This window comes from Protobothrops mucrosquamatus, unplaced genomic scaffold, assembly GCF_001527695.2.
Source record: "Protobothrops mucrosquamatus isolate PMUCROS unplaced genomic scaffold, P.Mucros_1.0 scaffold288, whole genome shotgun sequence".
Classification (NCBI taxonomy): Eukaryota; Metazoa; Chordata; class Lepidosauria; order Squamata; family Viperidae; genus Protobothrops; species Protobothrops mucrosquamatus.
The window spans coordinates 478,728-495,604 of NW_015386632.1; positions in this window are offsets into that span (position 1 = coordinate 478,728).

Sequence of the window (16,877 nt, forward strand, 5' to 3'; positions counted from 1 at the left end):
ACACTGCTATCATGTCCCCCCTCGTCCTTCTCTTCATTAAACTAGACATACCCAATTCCAGCAACTGTTCCTTGTATGTTTTAGCCTCCAGTCCCGTAATCATCTTTGTTGCTCTTCTCTGTACTCTTTCTAGAGTTTCAACATCTGTTTTACATCATGGTGACCAAAACTGGATGTAGTATTCCAAGTGTGGCCTTACCAAGGCATTGTAAAGTGGTATTAACACTTCACATGATCTTGATTCTATCCCTCTGTTAATGCAGCCTAGCACAGTGTTGGCTTTTTTGACAGCTGCAGCTCACTGCTGGCTCATATTTAAGTGATTGTCTACTAGGACAATGATTAGGCATTGTCACCTGCTCCAAACCCCATTGAGATGAAAGGCCAAAAACGAGGACAAGGTTAGTTCTTTCCTGCAAAATGACTTATATGCTGCTAGAAGTGCTATTTATTACACCATTTTCAGGACTGCAACATGGGCTGGAAAGCTCACTATTAAGATATATTATATAGAGGCAATGAATGACAACAAAAGTTAAATAACATCCTAGAATGTATAACTGAATTGAAGCTGGCAGATCATTTCTTTGAATGAAACTGTAGTCTTTATTCCTGGAACAAATATAGAAACAAGTCAGGAAATATTCCACAAGGTAATGTACAGGAAGATGTATTTTCCAAAATAACTTTAAAGTTGCATACAAGTTGGCAATATACTTTGAATTTTCTATTGCTATTTTAAAAAATATATACTAAGTCCAGGCCTCTTTCCAAATACTTTCTGCTTTTATTATGGTAGGCAACTTGTCTCAGGCACAAGATCAGCCAGGATGTTGCTTGGCTTCTGCATTTCTCGCTTGCCAATTTTTTCCCACAAATAGCCATAAATTTGAATTTTCTGAGAAAGGAGATTGAAGTAAAAGGCTGGAAGAAATATGCTCTACTCCATTACTATTAAAACTAAGATTGTCCAATTATCACTCATATCTTCAACACCGTCTGGAAGACCCAGAATATTTTTTTCTTTTTGTTCTTCTGAATATAATAACTGGAGTTATAATGCTTGTAATAAGTAAACTTCTGGATGAATTTTACTTAACCTTCCCTAATCTGGCACCCTCCATATATATTCAACATGTTTCTTGAGTTGCTCTGTCAAAAGTTAAAACCCAGGCTTCTAGAGCGTATGAGAGCTACAGAGCACAACATGCTCCTTTTACCAAATTTTCAGTCTGGGCTGCATTCCTGCAGTACAGTATGATCAGAAATAAGACCATAATTTGTTTTATGTGCTGTATGCTGCACTGTGTGCAAAAATATTTTACTTTTTTATCACTGGAGGAGAAGGAGAAGGAGAAGGAGAAGGAGGAGGAGGAGGGGGAGGGGGAGGGGGAGGGGAGGAAGGAAGAAGGAAGGAAGAAGGAAGAAGGAAGAAGGAGAAAACCCCCTGTGTTTTTTTGGGAAAACGAAGAATATACCTGGAGAATTCAAGCTGGTTTTTTTTAGATTAAAATTTTATTCTGGATTTAAGAAACAATCCCTTCACTTCTTTCTTCTAAAGTAATGTTGGTTTTTTGGTTTGTTTTTTTGTAAGCAGATTTTCTGCTTAAAAATTAGATGATATAAATGATGGAAATTAGCATTATGTTGTAATGCTATGTAAGCCACCTTAAACTCTGGAAAGAATAGAATAGAATAGAATAGAATAGAATAGAATAGAATAGAATAGAATAGAATAACTTCCTCAAAATTCTCCTCATTAAAAACTGCTGCAGAATGCATCATATATCCTGGTCTTTCATGATCACTCCTATCCTGTCCCCATAACTCCTGCCACATGCTGAGAGCCATGTGACAAGGAAGCTCCTTTAAAAGCCATTACAACCTGGAGACTATAGCACTAAACCCTTGAAGAGTGCTCTCTCTCCCTCTCCGTCTCCCTTTCTCCCTCCCCCTCCCCTCTTGTAAATATAGTATATACCATGAATATATGGAAAGCACCAAAGGCCCAGGTGACTTGGGATCAGAGATAAATGTGATGCCTTGCTGCTTCTTTATACTGTATGTAGGCTGAGAGTGATGTATGAGGAAGGCAAACAAGGCAGAATTTTGAATTAAAATGTCAGTGTAGTTTTGTTTTGATCTGTATGGGATTAGAATTCCAAAAAGCATGAAACACTTTTTCAAAGGAGCATTTATTCCTTCCCTAGCTGGATTCTTCTATCAATTAGCTTTAGGTCAGGGGCTAAGTGCATAAAATAGAACTCTGTCAGTCTTAATCATTCATATTTTTACTTCTAAACTTGTACAGTGACCAAGATTTTGGTGCTTCCACATCCCAGGTGTTTTTTGGTTTATATTTGTTTGTTTGCTTAAATAATGTATATGTTTATATAGACTCCTGTTGGCACTTATATTTTGGGAAGGGGCAATAACACACCAGCAATGGCTCTCGTTTTCCCTTGAATCAGTCTCCAAAAATCCTGCCACTGGACAAGAAATTCTGGAACCAGAAGTTTTTGGAAAATCATGTAAGGTAGTGAAGTACAGATTTGTCTGTCTCTCAGATATACAGTCCTAATTGAATAAGTGCTTTCCCTGTTCTAGAGATTGCCTGGCCCAAGCAGCTCACTGATCATCTCTTTGTTCTATCAGTTTTAATAGACCTCAGAAAGTCTGGAAAATAGATACTTATATAAAGGAAAGAAAAATAAGAATATAACTATATTCTCAAGCTGGGGATTACTTGGAACTATTAGCCCCCAGGTGTCCGACATATATAACTGGATTTCTGGAAATTGCACTCCTAATATATCTAGAGAGCATGGAATGGGGATGGCTGTTTTAATCTCGTTGTTTTCTCTCAAAGTAATAGTATTTCAACCTGGGCCAGGCCCTGTTAGCCTCTGAGCTATACCTATACCTAATATACCTAATATCTCTCCCCATCCCCATTTGTTTTGGCACTGGCCTGTGGAAATGGCAGAGTTCTCATCAAAAGCCTCCTCTTCTGTCATATGGGCAGAAGAAGCAAGCATCTATGCCATGTGCAGCCAAATATAGATCAGATCTATTTATTTCAGTGGTTCTCAACCTTTTTAATGCCGCGACCCCCAACCTGTCGTAAGTTGAGGACTAAACCGGTTGTAAGTCGAGGATTAAACTGGTCGTAAGTCGAGGACTAAACCGGTCGTAAGTCAAGGACTACCCAACCGGTCATAAGTCGAGGACTTTCCCTGCCTGGGAGCGCCGCGCATGCGTAGTTCTGCCCCCTGCGCCGGCCGAGGCGTAGCTGGCAAGCGGCAGAGATGGAGCAGGCCGACCACCAGCTGGCCCAGCCCAAGGGAGGTAAGGCACCCGCCGGAAAAGGGAAAAAAATGGCGGACAGCCTTGCTTGGCGACCCCCGTGAAATGGTCGATCGACCCCAAATGGGGTCGCGACCCATAGGTTAAGAACCGCTGGTTTATTTCTTTTCACCTGGATGCACAATTTTTGTTTACAACTGACCTCAAGATGCATACTTTGCTTCCCATTGTTTTACAAATTTCTTGCAGCAACAAGATCTTCATTAATCTCAATTATCTTTTTACCTGTATATATGCTTGCTAATAAGACTAATCACCAAACTTCTACCGTACTAAAAAGAATCAGCTGAATATTCTCTGGATCTTGGGCTAAACAGTTATAAATAATGCCACTTCTTGGATTTTCCCTTAGCATTATGCTTGTTATACCTGCTATCCCTAGTGTGAATTACTCTCCAGAGGTAAAGCAGGAGTGGCATAGTACAGTCTAACTCCTTAGGGGAGAGAAAAATAAAATATATGTGATAAGAGGAAATTAAATCAATGAATTTAATTTGAAATACAAATGTTTAGCTATGCCCTTATTGCACCAATACAATCTGAAAAAGCCTAGCAAGATTTTTTTCTCCTCCCTTCTCCTCCTCACCATCGACCAGATTAGCTTGGAATTGAATGGTGCAGGGAAAAACAGAAGGAAATGTATCTTTATTCCCAGCATTTATATTTGTTGATATCTGGCTTCTGGTTTCTGGCATATTACATCTTAAGAGATTTACTGCTGAATGTCAGGATCAATATAACACGAAAGCTCATACTCATCAAATGCCAGATTTATTGCTCTGTGCTTATATACATTCAAGACTGGTTTTTTTTTCAATCCAAAAGGCACTTTTTATATTAAGAATATTGCTCTTACATGGAGTTTCTCAGATTTGCCTGGATTATTTCAGCACAGTTTTGAGACAGACCAGACAATGGATGAAGTGCCACAAGACTGGAGATGGGCACGTTTCAAGCCTTAAAATGGGAGGGGGAATCCAAGAAACTATAAACTGTTTAGCCTTCTTAGGGAAGTCATTACAAATTCTTTGGGGAAAAAATCTTGGTAACAATGCAGTGATTAAAAGGAGCCAGAATGGATTTGCTGAAAATAAACCCTGCCAAAATAACATCTTTCATTTTTAAAATTGATTCACCATGTTAGTGCATTGTGGGAATTCTGTGAACATCATTTATTTTGATTTGAGCAAAACATCACATGATATTGTTAGGTTAATTAAATCCATTGTCTAAATACTAAAAACTAAAAATTAACTGAAGGGACTTACTGAGAGCATCTGCCGTTACATGTGCAATAGAGGTTGCATTTACTAACAAGAGATTTAGTCCATTCTAGAAGGTTCTGATGTGGAGGTCTGTGGAGGTGCCTCTCTCATATGTGTAAATACATAAAGGTCATGAAGAAAAATTATTTAAATTGAAATACAGTTGTAAAACTGTACTTATTATTGATTTATCAAGGGATCCATATCAAAGTAGAATGTAGCCTCTCCTATAGTACTCTGCCCTGTGTTGGTACACTTTTATTAATAGCTTAAAGAATAGACTGACTTCAAACTTGTGAAATATGCACTGTTTGTACTAGATCCAGAAGATTTACCAACTGGAACAGGATGTTTTCATGGGTAGACATACACTCAAATTAAGGAATAGAAAAGGATAACATATAAGCTCAGATCAAAAGTTTGCTTTCACACACAAGCTTAGAACTTAGGCATTTCATACACAAAAATATTCCTCTGCTAAATTTACTTTATTTCATTAGGCAGAGGATTGTCAGTACTGTCACCCATAAGGAAATCTAAAAACTCTAATGATCATCTTTTTACCCCCCTGTATTAGATGGAGAGATGGAAAGAAGTTGTTGATGACACAAAACCGGCAACCATAATTAACTCATTATGTGACAGGATAGCATTACAAGTGATATTAATAGAATGGAAACTGGAATGCAAATAGCAAAATGAAATTTAAAACAGACAAATGCAAATTTCAGACAAGGAAATAAATGTGAGCTTTAGACTGGGATATTTGGATTTGCAACAATACAATCACAAACATATCCACAGTATGATAAGACTACAGAAATGGTTTATGCAATTTTAGGTTGTGTATTAGTCAAATCATTGCTTCCAAATCACCAGACATGATATTTTTCACTTTTCACTTTTTTTCTTCAGACTTGAACAGAGAACTGAATTTACTTCTGGACTGTTCAGAAAGAAAGAAAGAAAGAAAGAAAGAAAGAAAGAAAGAAAGAAAGAAAGAAAGAAAGAAAGAAAGAAAGAAAGAAAGAAAGAAAGAAAGAAAGAAAGAAAGAGGAATTGGAATTCTGAAAGTAAAGAAACTCTAACCCTTAAAATGACATCTTGTAAAAAAAAAAAACCCTTGAGAAGCAAGTTTTGTGTATAAGATAGGGGGTGAAACTTGAAAAAAACCCTCATTGAAACAATGTATTGATTGCATACATTTACTGCTGATGCTATAACCATTGGTCTGTGTAGTTTAACATTATCTAAAAGTTAGCGGCTGCTCCCCAGAAGTCTAATCTAATTTAGATATGTCTCTTTTTAAATATAATTTTATTGGGACTCTTAACATGGATAAAAGACAAATGCAGAAATATATAAAGAAAAGAAAGAAAGAGTGCAGACAACAATAATTAAAGAAAGGGGAGGAGATAATTGAAGCAACATCAGACCTCCTTTACAGCAGTTACAAACAAACACCTTATTCTTCCTCCCTGTTTAACATTTCAATACATTACAAGATTGACTCTGGATCTTCTAAACACAAGGGATGGATTCTGGCAGTGAACAATGTCTCCTTCTCACAGGTTAGTCATCGTGAGCAAGTCAGAATTTTATTACAATGGTTCAGCTACTTGAAAAGATTTTTAAACTGGAATAAAAATAAATAAAAGCATAGTGAAAGAGGTTGGATTATACATAAATATTCATAAATATTACGTCACATATTTGGTTACCTAGTTTTCTATTTGTGTATTTCTTTATGGAGCTGTAATATAGCAGTTTATAAACTTTTCTGTAGCACTACAATGGGAAGTTTAGCTTTTTATATTCTCTGTTTTTTATAAAAAATAAATAAATGGCTTTTCATATTTCAAAATGAGCTCAGTTTGTTCCCCCTCCCATATTTCTGAGTCTGAACTGCTTGTCTTACTTTCTGCTTCTTCGTTTGCATTGTAATCTGAGTTTTTGCTGCTTCCTTTGTGTACCAGAGAAAGTCACAAATATTTGTTGGGAAAGTCACCGTTAACCCACAAGCCATGTGATCTTTTTCAGGCTAAGCTGTCCAAGAATTCACTTCCTCGATATCTCTGATTCAAGCTCCCAAAAATGCCCTACACAGTGAATCACATTTCCTTTTGGAAATGACAGGACTTCCTCAGCAAGTTGTTCCAATTTGCCCGCTTCTCATCTTTGGTGCTATCGGGATAAAAATGAATGGCCTGTTACATTTTTTCCATGGTCAGCTGGGAGTTGCATCCTTTTCATAGAGGAAAGAGCTTCTGTGAGTCAAAGATGACAAACTGAAAATTAGTATTTGGCATGGAGCTAAATGACAAATACAGCTATTGCCCAAAGCCAACTTAAAGAGGAGGGAAAGTGTATGTTGGAGCAAAGTCCCACTGGAACCTCGTTCTGGAGAGAAAACTGTTCAACAGAGAATTTTTCAGGACTAAAATACGTGGCAATACAAACCATCTTTTAACCACTGTATTGGGCATGTGAGTTAATTAAGATGACCTAAGTCAAGATCTCTTCTAGTACTGTCATTCTAATATTTTTGTAAGCAGTATGTCTCTAAAACAAAACAAACTACTCCCATCTCTAGACAATAGATTAGATTTAGATGATGCATATTTACCAAGAACATGTGTAGTGTTTGATCTCCATCCTCTGCAGCAATTAGTGTTTTCTTATGAAAGAAATGCAGTCTTGTTCACTGCCAAATTATGTTCTCTTTACTGGAAAGCTAAACATGGCCAAAGCAATTTTAATTTTAGTGGATAGGATATAATTGTCATGGTTCCGACAGATGAAACTCTTCAAAAGAACTTCGAGGCATTGTTTTCCTTAAAGAATCTTTTATTCGGGAAACAAAGTATCGGCACTACATAGTTGAACCCAAAAACTAAATTCCCCTCCCCTGGATACAAAGTAACAGAGTGTAATTCCCTCCTCCAATAAACAATCACATTCCCCAATTAGCTTGAAGCGTGGGCTTTCTCTCCAGCTCTCTAGCCCGCCAAAACGTTATCAGCTCTGGACCCAGTTTGTCCTTGGATTCCCACGACAGAGTTATTATTATTATGACTAACTGAACTCTCATTCCAATCCCCCTCCCAGCACCAACTAATTCTAAAAGCATAGAGAAAACGGCTGCATTTTCATCCATTGTCAAAGCAAGAACATCCGATGTTAGCAGCATTGACAATAATATTTCTGTGAACTATTCTACAGGTTAATCTTTAAGTATTGCTGTCTTCAGATTGCCATAAACAATTATGAACTACTGAGGGACTCCAGGATTTAGAAGTATTAAGTGTAACTTAAATATAAGATTCATGGAACCAAATTCAGATACAAATCTTTAAAGGACAAGTTGCAAATTTTTGCACATTTCCCCAAACCTTTATACAATTTGAAAATCATTGCAGTTGTGGAAACTAGATTTACCAACATAAATATTCCTTCTTTATTTTCTTCTTCCTTTTAGAAAGTAGTTATATTTTTTAAAACATTTCTTAATTCACAGGTCTTAATTCAGACTTTTAAACAATGTCCAGCATCTTCTTCTTTGCCTTCAAATCAGTCCTGACTTCTGGTGAATACATGGAACAATTCATGCAATTTCCTTGGCAACCTTGCACAAGCAATTCACCATTGCCTTGTTTTAAGTGTCTTCCAACTTCCCTATATCTAGTTCAGCACTTTTATCACTATAATACATTACTTGCTTCCTTAGTTTTACCTAGGTCTAAAATAGAACAACTTGCCATGGAAATAATCTCCAGTTCAAGTTAGTTCTCTTATTCATAAATAATATCACCTCAATAATTGTAATTAAATAGCATCTAGATAGTACCTCATCTTTGATTTATGTCTCTGGGTCTTCTGCTACCGGCAATTACTGAACTAGATTCTTCTTTAATTTATTAGGTTGAAAAGACAAACTGATTAATTGATTTTGATCAGACTTAAATCCGAAGTGAATTTACTTAGAAAATAAGATTGACAACTTCTGAAGTCTGTGCTTTTTCATAGCTGTTAGCCCTTCAGCAATTATCTGTACAGGTGGTCCTCAACTTACAACCTGTTCATTTAGTGACCATTCAAAGTTACAAGGGCACTGAAAAAAGTGACTTATGACCATTTTTCACACTTAAGACTGTTGCAACATCCCTGTGGTCACATAATGAAAATTCAGAGAGTTGGCGAATGGCATGTATTTATGACGGTTGCAGTGCCCCAGGGTCCTGTGATCCCCTTTTGCGACCTTCTGACAAGCAAAGTCAATGGGGAAGTTACTAACTTAACAACTGTAGTGATTCACTTAACCAATGTGGCACAAAAACTCGTAAAATGGGGCAAAGTTCACTTAACAACTGTCTTGCTTTGCAGTGGAAATTTTGGGCTCAATTGTAGTCATATGTTGAGGACTGCATAAGCTTCATTGTTGTTTTCTGTTTAGTTGATATAAAACTAAGGAGTGGTCATGCTGTTTCAGATTATGGGTTTCCCATGCAGTTACCGTGTTATGATAATAGTTATCAAATGTTAATTTAAATTCAGCCACTGTTTGGCCCTCATGATAGCATGCTATAAATGAATATTTTATTTTAAATGCTATATAGAGGTCCAAACAGCTATAGCTTATTCAACAAACCATAGTTTATCACATTATAGCTTAACAATATAGGTGAACCCACTGATTGAGATATGTTCTTTGTTAATACAATATCGTAAATAGATCTACAAGGAACCATATATGGAATTTTTAGCCTGATTAATGGCAACTCAAGAGAAATAAAGAATTCTCACAATGCATTGCTGATATGTCATATAAGGACAGCTTTATAAGATTCTGTTGTGATTTTTATGATTCCAGTACTGCTGTAATTATAGAAATTATAGCAGAGGTGGTTGCTGAAGTGATCTCTAACTTCCTTTTGCCTATTAGACAAATGGCTCTTCAAAATATTTTTGTGTAAGAAGCTGCACCAAGCAATACACAATGAAGAAAGTCTGAAGCTGGTGAGATGGAATCTCTCATTCTCATGCCAGAGAAAACTGTTTTGTAAAGAAGAGATGAATGGCAGAAAACGTCAAGGCCACAAAAAACAACAGGAGGGAGAAATGCAGGATTTGAATCTTGGGAGTAACCTATATAAATAACAAGATTGCTTTGTATGTTAGATGGAGAACTTCTTGTATGCATGCTTTTTAACTTTATGCAATAAATCTACTTATGCGGCCTACCTGAGTCTGCTTGTGAATACAGACCAGGGAAAAGTTCCATCTCTATTGGTAGTCCTCAAGTTATGACAGTAATTCCGAATAAATTTTAAATGAACACCGTCAATGACTCTCCCATCCCTGCTTTCCCCAATGCATTCATTAAACGAATGCGCCAGTCATTAAGTGCGCAGAGGATGCCTCAAGGATGACCTGGAGGGCCTAGTGGAGGCACAAGCCCACCTGCTGTAGGCCTCCCAAGGCTTTCCCCTATGCTTCGCAAAGAAACATTTAATTCACCAATAATGCAGGGAAACCTCTGCATTTGAAATCTGAGCTAGCTCTGCTGGCAACCTATTCCCTCTCCCGACGCTCGCAGGGGGGTATTGTATTGTGTTATATTAATATTGTAAGCCGCCCAGAGTTGCTTGTGGTGAGATGGGTGGCTAATAAATTTTACAACTAAAAATAGAGAGTGAATGTACGTGTTTCAATTTATTTATTTATTTTATTTATTTATCGAATTTATATCCCGCCCTTCTCCTTGCGGACTCAGGGCGGCTGACAATCAATTTAAAAATACATCAAAAACAATTACAAAATTTAAAATTAGTTAAAAAGAAATATTTAAATGTTGTCTAATTAAAATATGAATAAAACCCCTCTAAAAATTGCCCTAGGCCAGTCCCGCTTGTTGGAATAGCCATGTCTTAAGGGCGCGGCGGAAGGAAGGGAGATCAGGGATCACCCTGATCTCGGGGGGCAGTTCGTTCCAGAGGGTGGGAGCTCCCACAGAGAAGGCCCTCCCCCTTGGGGTCGCCAGCCGGCACTGTCTGGCCGACGGCACCCTGAGGAGACCCACCCTGTGGGAGCGTACAGGCCGATGGGAGGTAATGCCATTAATTATTTTGTTCATGGTAATGAAAAGACAAGGTGGAGGTTGATCGATTACATGCACTGCTGCAGGATTATTAGGATTCATTCCTGTTGCATTTTATGTCTTTTGTCTAAATGTGCTGGGTAGCAGCAAGTGTAGACAGAAGAAAGGCAATAAGAAAAGAAAAGATTAAAACGTTCTCAATCAGCTGATTTTTCTTGGGTTTCTCATTTATCAAGGGCTCTTATTTAATCCCCAAATACATTGCCCTTCATCATCTGACTTCAGTATTTCATGGCCAGGACCTAGGCATTTATTTATCTTGCCAAAACTTTGTAAATTTTCACTTTAAAATTTAACTGAAGCCAAGAATGAAAACTATTATGTCAGTAGAATGCTTTTCTTGGCTTAACGTTTCTAACAATGGTTAGGATGGGGAGCCGGATGGAAGGAAAGAACAATTCAACCTGATAAATCTTATAAAAGTAAAAGGTAAAAGAAAAGTCTGCAGCATTTTGGTTTTGACTTCTGAGAGGACTTATTATGTGTGCCTGTGCCAAAAGCAGTCTATTTCCCCTCAACTTACTAAGTTTTGATTTAGTAGTGTCAAGGATTCCAAAATTTTCCTTTCCTGCTTCTTGGCTATGTTACTTCAGCACTTTGGTTAAGCTTGGCAAAGATAGTTATTGGATCAGGTATTAGATAGGCTTCATGTCTAGACATGTGTTTTTTCTGCTCCATCATAGGGTAGAAGGAGAGTATTTTTGGGTGATGAGTTCAGCTTCATGATCAAAACACACATTTACTTGTTTTCTTTTCCTTTGAGGTTCTTAAAAGAATTTACTCACTGCAATGAAAAAAATACTCCTCGTCTATTTACACAGCCTACTGGTATATGCTATAAAAGAAAAGAATGAATACACACACACACACACAATTATACTACTAACTAGATAATAAGTTATTTTATTTTAAATGAAAATAAGATTGTAATTTTTTATTTTCATTTCTTTCTTTGTGATGCTCGTTATTTAGTACAGTAAGTAGCTCAACTCGTGCTGGGACTGAAATTATCTCTTAAGAATGACACTTGTTTGACTATATTTCTCTTTCCTCTTAAACAAAAGCTATTATAAAGAAGTTATTACTAAATTTAACCTGCTGGTCCAGCCTTGGAAATCTAAGTGATGGAAAGATAGCTTTCTTCTTCATTTTTAAATTTAAAATGTTCAGCAAGCATCATAATTTCTCATTTTCTGATAGATTATTATTCCTTACTCAGTATTTAAGACCTGGAAAAGAAGAGAACAAAATCGTACTTGACTAATAATATAGACACAAAATGTTAATATTTCCACTTTATAGAGTTCCATATTTCACTACATAATTACTTTTATTGCAATTTTGTTTCATTATTTCATACAAATTGAGAATACATTACTCTCAGATCTCTTAGCATGTTTATAAAATTTCACAGTAAATAAAAAACTGCCTTTGTTGAAATCTCTATTCTAATCTCCCTAAAAACACTGTTCCAGAGCTTTGTGAAGTTTTCATTTAAAGCAAAGCACGCTTTTAATGGCAGGATTTCTGTGCTTTGTATTTCTGAATAAAATGAATAAACTTCACTTTGTATAGCAGTGCTGAAGTGTTCTGGAGTCTGGTCATAAAAGGAAGCAATCTAATGCTGGCCTGAAAGATAACAATTAGTAATACAGCATGAGTATTTTCTGTTTATATGACTAAGCACTTAGTCACCTACCTGGGCTGTGGCTTCGAACTGGACTGAACATCTCTGTGTTTGGCAGGAACTGAAGTTCAGTGCATTTTTCAAACATGAAATTCCCAAGAACAGAAGGGACAGTTTAACTTTGTGGTTATGGCTACGAATGACCAAGGAAATCTTAATTACATTTGAGGAAATATCCCTTAGTCATAAAGGCTCAAACATACTCTAGATCTTTTAAAAATAAATAAATGCATTTTTGGGTTTTGTGGTTATAAGTAAGTTGTTAAATATAAACATTCAATGTTTCTTTTCTTTTTTTCCCCCAAAAATTTCTTGAAACTAAAGTTACCCATTGATTATTTCATGATATGTACAGCTAAGAGCCTTGAAACAAAGAATTTGGCTTTGGTCAAAGTATTGAGTGCAATAGCCTTTTTGCTTGATTTACTTTTAAAGTAAATGGCAACATCAGGATAAAAAGTTAAGCACATTTATGTATACAATAGCTTTAACAGTTCATTCCAAAGTGGCATACTACCCCAACAGCAACAAATACATTTGAATCATGAAAGCACTTGAATCTGGTACAGATTTTTTTAATATATGATCAGTAAGTTATTTTTTCCTAAGCATTATTTACTGGTAAACATTCAGTCCTCATATAATTAGATAAGGCAATTCTGTAGTAGTATAATCTGCTTTTTGACATCCTGACAATTAATTTTTCTTCTATGAAATGAATATTGAATATTCATTGAATATTCAATATTTTAGTAATAATTGAAGATGAAAAAACACTGCTAGGAAGCCTATATGCTTGTTTGAAAATGAAATTTTAAATTCCATTCATGTATTTCCAAGTAAATATGCATATTAAAGCCTAATATTGCTCTGGTCTAGAGGAAAGGTGCTACATAAATCTAACAATAAAAAAAAAATCAATGTTGTACTTTTAAAAAAAAAATCTAGTAAAATGCTGCCTTTAGGTTTTGCCTTCAAAGAAGCATAAAATCATGCTTCTTTTGAAGGCAATCTCAAGGCACCACTTCGTTAATTTTTAAAAAACTATCCTGCTTATCCTACAGAAATTCAAGGTAGCCTACATTACATTCTCTCTTCTATTCCCCCCCCCCCAATTATCTGTGGCATAGATTGCAATCAGGAATCATCTGGTGAGTTTCCATGGTTGGGGTGGAATTGAATCTGATTTAAAACAGTAACAAAAGAAAACAGATATATGCAAGCTTTGAAAGATAATTTTAAAATTAGGAGGAAGAAAAAGATTGTATTACCATGTGCATGAGATCAAACTGAGGAGGAGCACTTGAGGAGCTCTACAGTTGAACCTAGTAGCTGAATTGTGTGGGAGTAGTTCCTATAAATCTTGTATCTAGTGCAGCTGGTACAGAAATCTGTTCTTTTCCCTAGACCCCCACAAATAAAACAAAGACTAAACACAAATCCATAGACTATAAGTTTGGGTTATACTGTCAGTATAGTCCTCAGTGTATGATCATAATTGGGATTGGAATTTCCATCATAAGTCACTGCAGTCATAAGTCAAAGTGGACCCAATTTTATGACACTTTTTATGGCAGTTAAGCAAATCATGCTGTTCTTAAGTGAATTCTGCAGTTGTTAAGTGAATCACATAGTTGTTAAGCAATTCATCTTAACCAATGGGTGTTTGTTGCTGGGAACTGGGAGGAAAGGTTGCAAATTGCAATCCTGTGATGTCAAGATGCTGCAATTGTTTGTAAATACAAACTGGTTGCCAACTGCAGGAATTGTGATCACGGGACCACAGGGGGTGGTGTGATGGTCTTAAGTGCAAGTACAAATAATAAGTCACTTTTTCTGAGGCTGTTGTAACTTTGAACTACAAGGTCTACTTTGTCTATAAAGGGATGTAGCTGATATATTAGCCAAAATTCTTCAAAGATTGTCTTGGTAAAACAGTGCATTTGTCATGATAGCCACAAACCAAGGAAAATGTCATATGATGCACTTCGTCTTTCAAGAGACTATAACCCCATGTCTAATAATTCCATCTAGACTGACATTTTTTCAACTCGTAGTATTTCCTCTTATCTTGATTAAACCCCAGTCAGTTGCCCTTATCCACTCTAAACTTTAGTTTAATCAGCCTTCCCGGAAATATATGGGAGAAGAAGAGAAATGTCTATTCAAATCACAAATAGATCTAATCATTTAGTCTGCATTTGTTGATTGCCTCCTCCAAGTGGCACAACAGATGTCAACGGGATTATGATAGACACCTGAGTTATACCAATGTACAATGGAGCAAAAGAGAAATCACCAATTGTATATTTTTACCCTCTAAAATATGTCTGCATTTCTGCAGCCTTCCAGAAAACTGCCAAGTCCTTTTATGTGGGAATAGTGCTCTTTTTGGCTGCATAAAGATTAGCACTTAGAAAATGAGTTTGTTTTTAGTTTTTTTCCCCTGCTGATAGTGAATCAGCGTTCTATCCTCATTTGACTCTTTCTTCTCCCCTCTGTTTCTTATATTTGTTTTCCCTTGCAAATTTCAGGGCTCCTCTGTGTCTTGAATAGAATAGAGCTGGAAGGGACCTTGGAGGTCTTCTAGTCCAGCCCCCTGCTAAAGCAGGAGAACCTATACCATCTCAGACAAGTGACTGTCTAGTCTCTTCTTAAAATTCTCCAGTGATGGAGCACCCATGATTTCTGGAGGCAAGCTGTTCCACTGGTTAATTGTCCCCACTGTCAGGAACTTTCTCCTCAATTCCAGGTTGCTTCTCTCTTTGGTCAATTTCCAACCATTGTTTCTTGTCCTGCCCTCTGGTGCTTTAATGAATAATGTGACCCCTTCTTCTTGGTGGCAGCCCCTCAAATACTGGAATACTATCATGTCTCCCCTATTTCTTCTTTTCTTTAGACTAGCCAAACCCCAGTCCTGCAGCCATTCTTCGTATGTTTTAGTCTCCAGGCCTTGGATCATCTTAGTTGCTCTTCTCTGATTTTTTTCTAAACTCTCAACATCTTTTTTGTGATATGGTGACCAAAATTGGCTGCAGTATTCCAGGTGTGGTCTTACTAGGGTTTTATAAAGCGGTACTAATACTTTGCACATTCTTGATTCTATGCCTCTGTTTATACAACCCAGGATTGTATTAGCTTTTTTGATGGCTGCTGCATACTGCTAGCTCACAGTCAAGTGATCGTTCACTAGGACTCCAAGGTCCCTCTCACAGTTACTGTTTTAAAGCCAGATCTCGCCTAATCTGTATTTGTACCTTTGATTTTTCCTGCCTAAATGTAAGATTTTGCTTTTCTCTACATTGAAACTCATTTTGTTGGATAGGGCCCATTCTTCAAGTTTGTCAAGATCTTTTTGGAATCTGAGTTTGTCTTCTGGGGTGTGGCTATTCCTGCCAGTGTAGTGTCACCTGCAAATTTGATGAGTTTCCCTTCAATTCCCTCATCTAAGTCATTTATGAAGATATTGAAAAGTACTGGGCCTAAGACGGAACCTTGTGGTATCCCACTGCTTACTTCTCTCCATGTGGATGTAGTGCCATTGAGGACTATTCGTTAAGTATGGTTTGCCAGCCAGCTACAGATCCATCTGGTGGTGATGTCTTTTTTTTTTTCAAATATAAATTTTTATTATTTTCATCATAAAATAGAAACACATCACAAATACATCACAGTGTAAAACCCTACCCCCCACCCCCCACCCCCGGACTTCCCAAACCTAATCCCAGGATACTATTCAACTAAAGGTAAACTACTATTAATATCCCTAACTCCACAGAATATTATTCTACATAAATAGGTGAAATATATATATATATAAAAAAAAAACAAATTATCTAAAAACCTAAATTATATTCCACCATTCTATGCTTATTTTGAATATAAACAATCCATCTTCTCCATATTGATAAAAATTGTTCATTTGAATGATCCTTCAGATAAGCCGAAATTTTTGCCATTTCAGCAAGATGCGAAACCTTCAATCTCCAGTCCTCCATTGTCGGTAAAACTTTACTCTTCCAATTTTGAGCTATCAACAAACGGGCAGCAGTTAAACAATATAACATCAAGTTCGTTTCTTTTACATCCAAATTTTGTGTAATACCTAGGAGAAACAACTGAGGCAAGAAAAAAATTCTTCTTTTAAAAACTTGCTGTAAATTCCACCATAATTTTATCCAGAAGGCCTTAATAACCCTACAGGTCCACCACATATGAAAAAAAGTTGCATCTTGTTGTCCACACCTCCAGCACTTGGATTCATAATTCTCATAAATGCGAGACATAGTTGCAGGATCCATGTGCCATCTATAAAACATTTTATAAAAATTCTCACGTAGATTTTGTGCTTGCGTAAATTTCACATTTCTCACCCATATCAACTCCCAGGTATCCATAGATA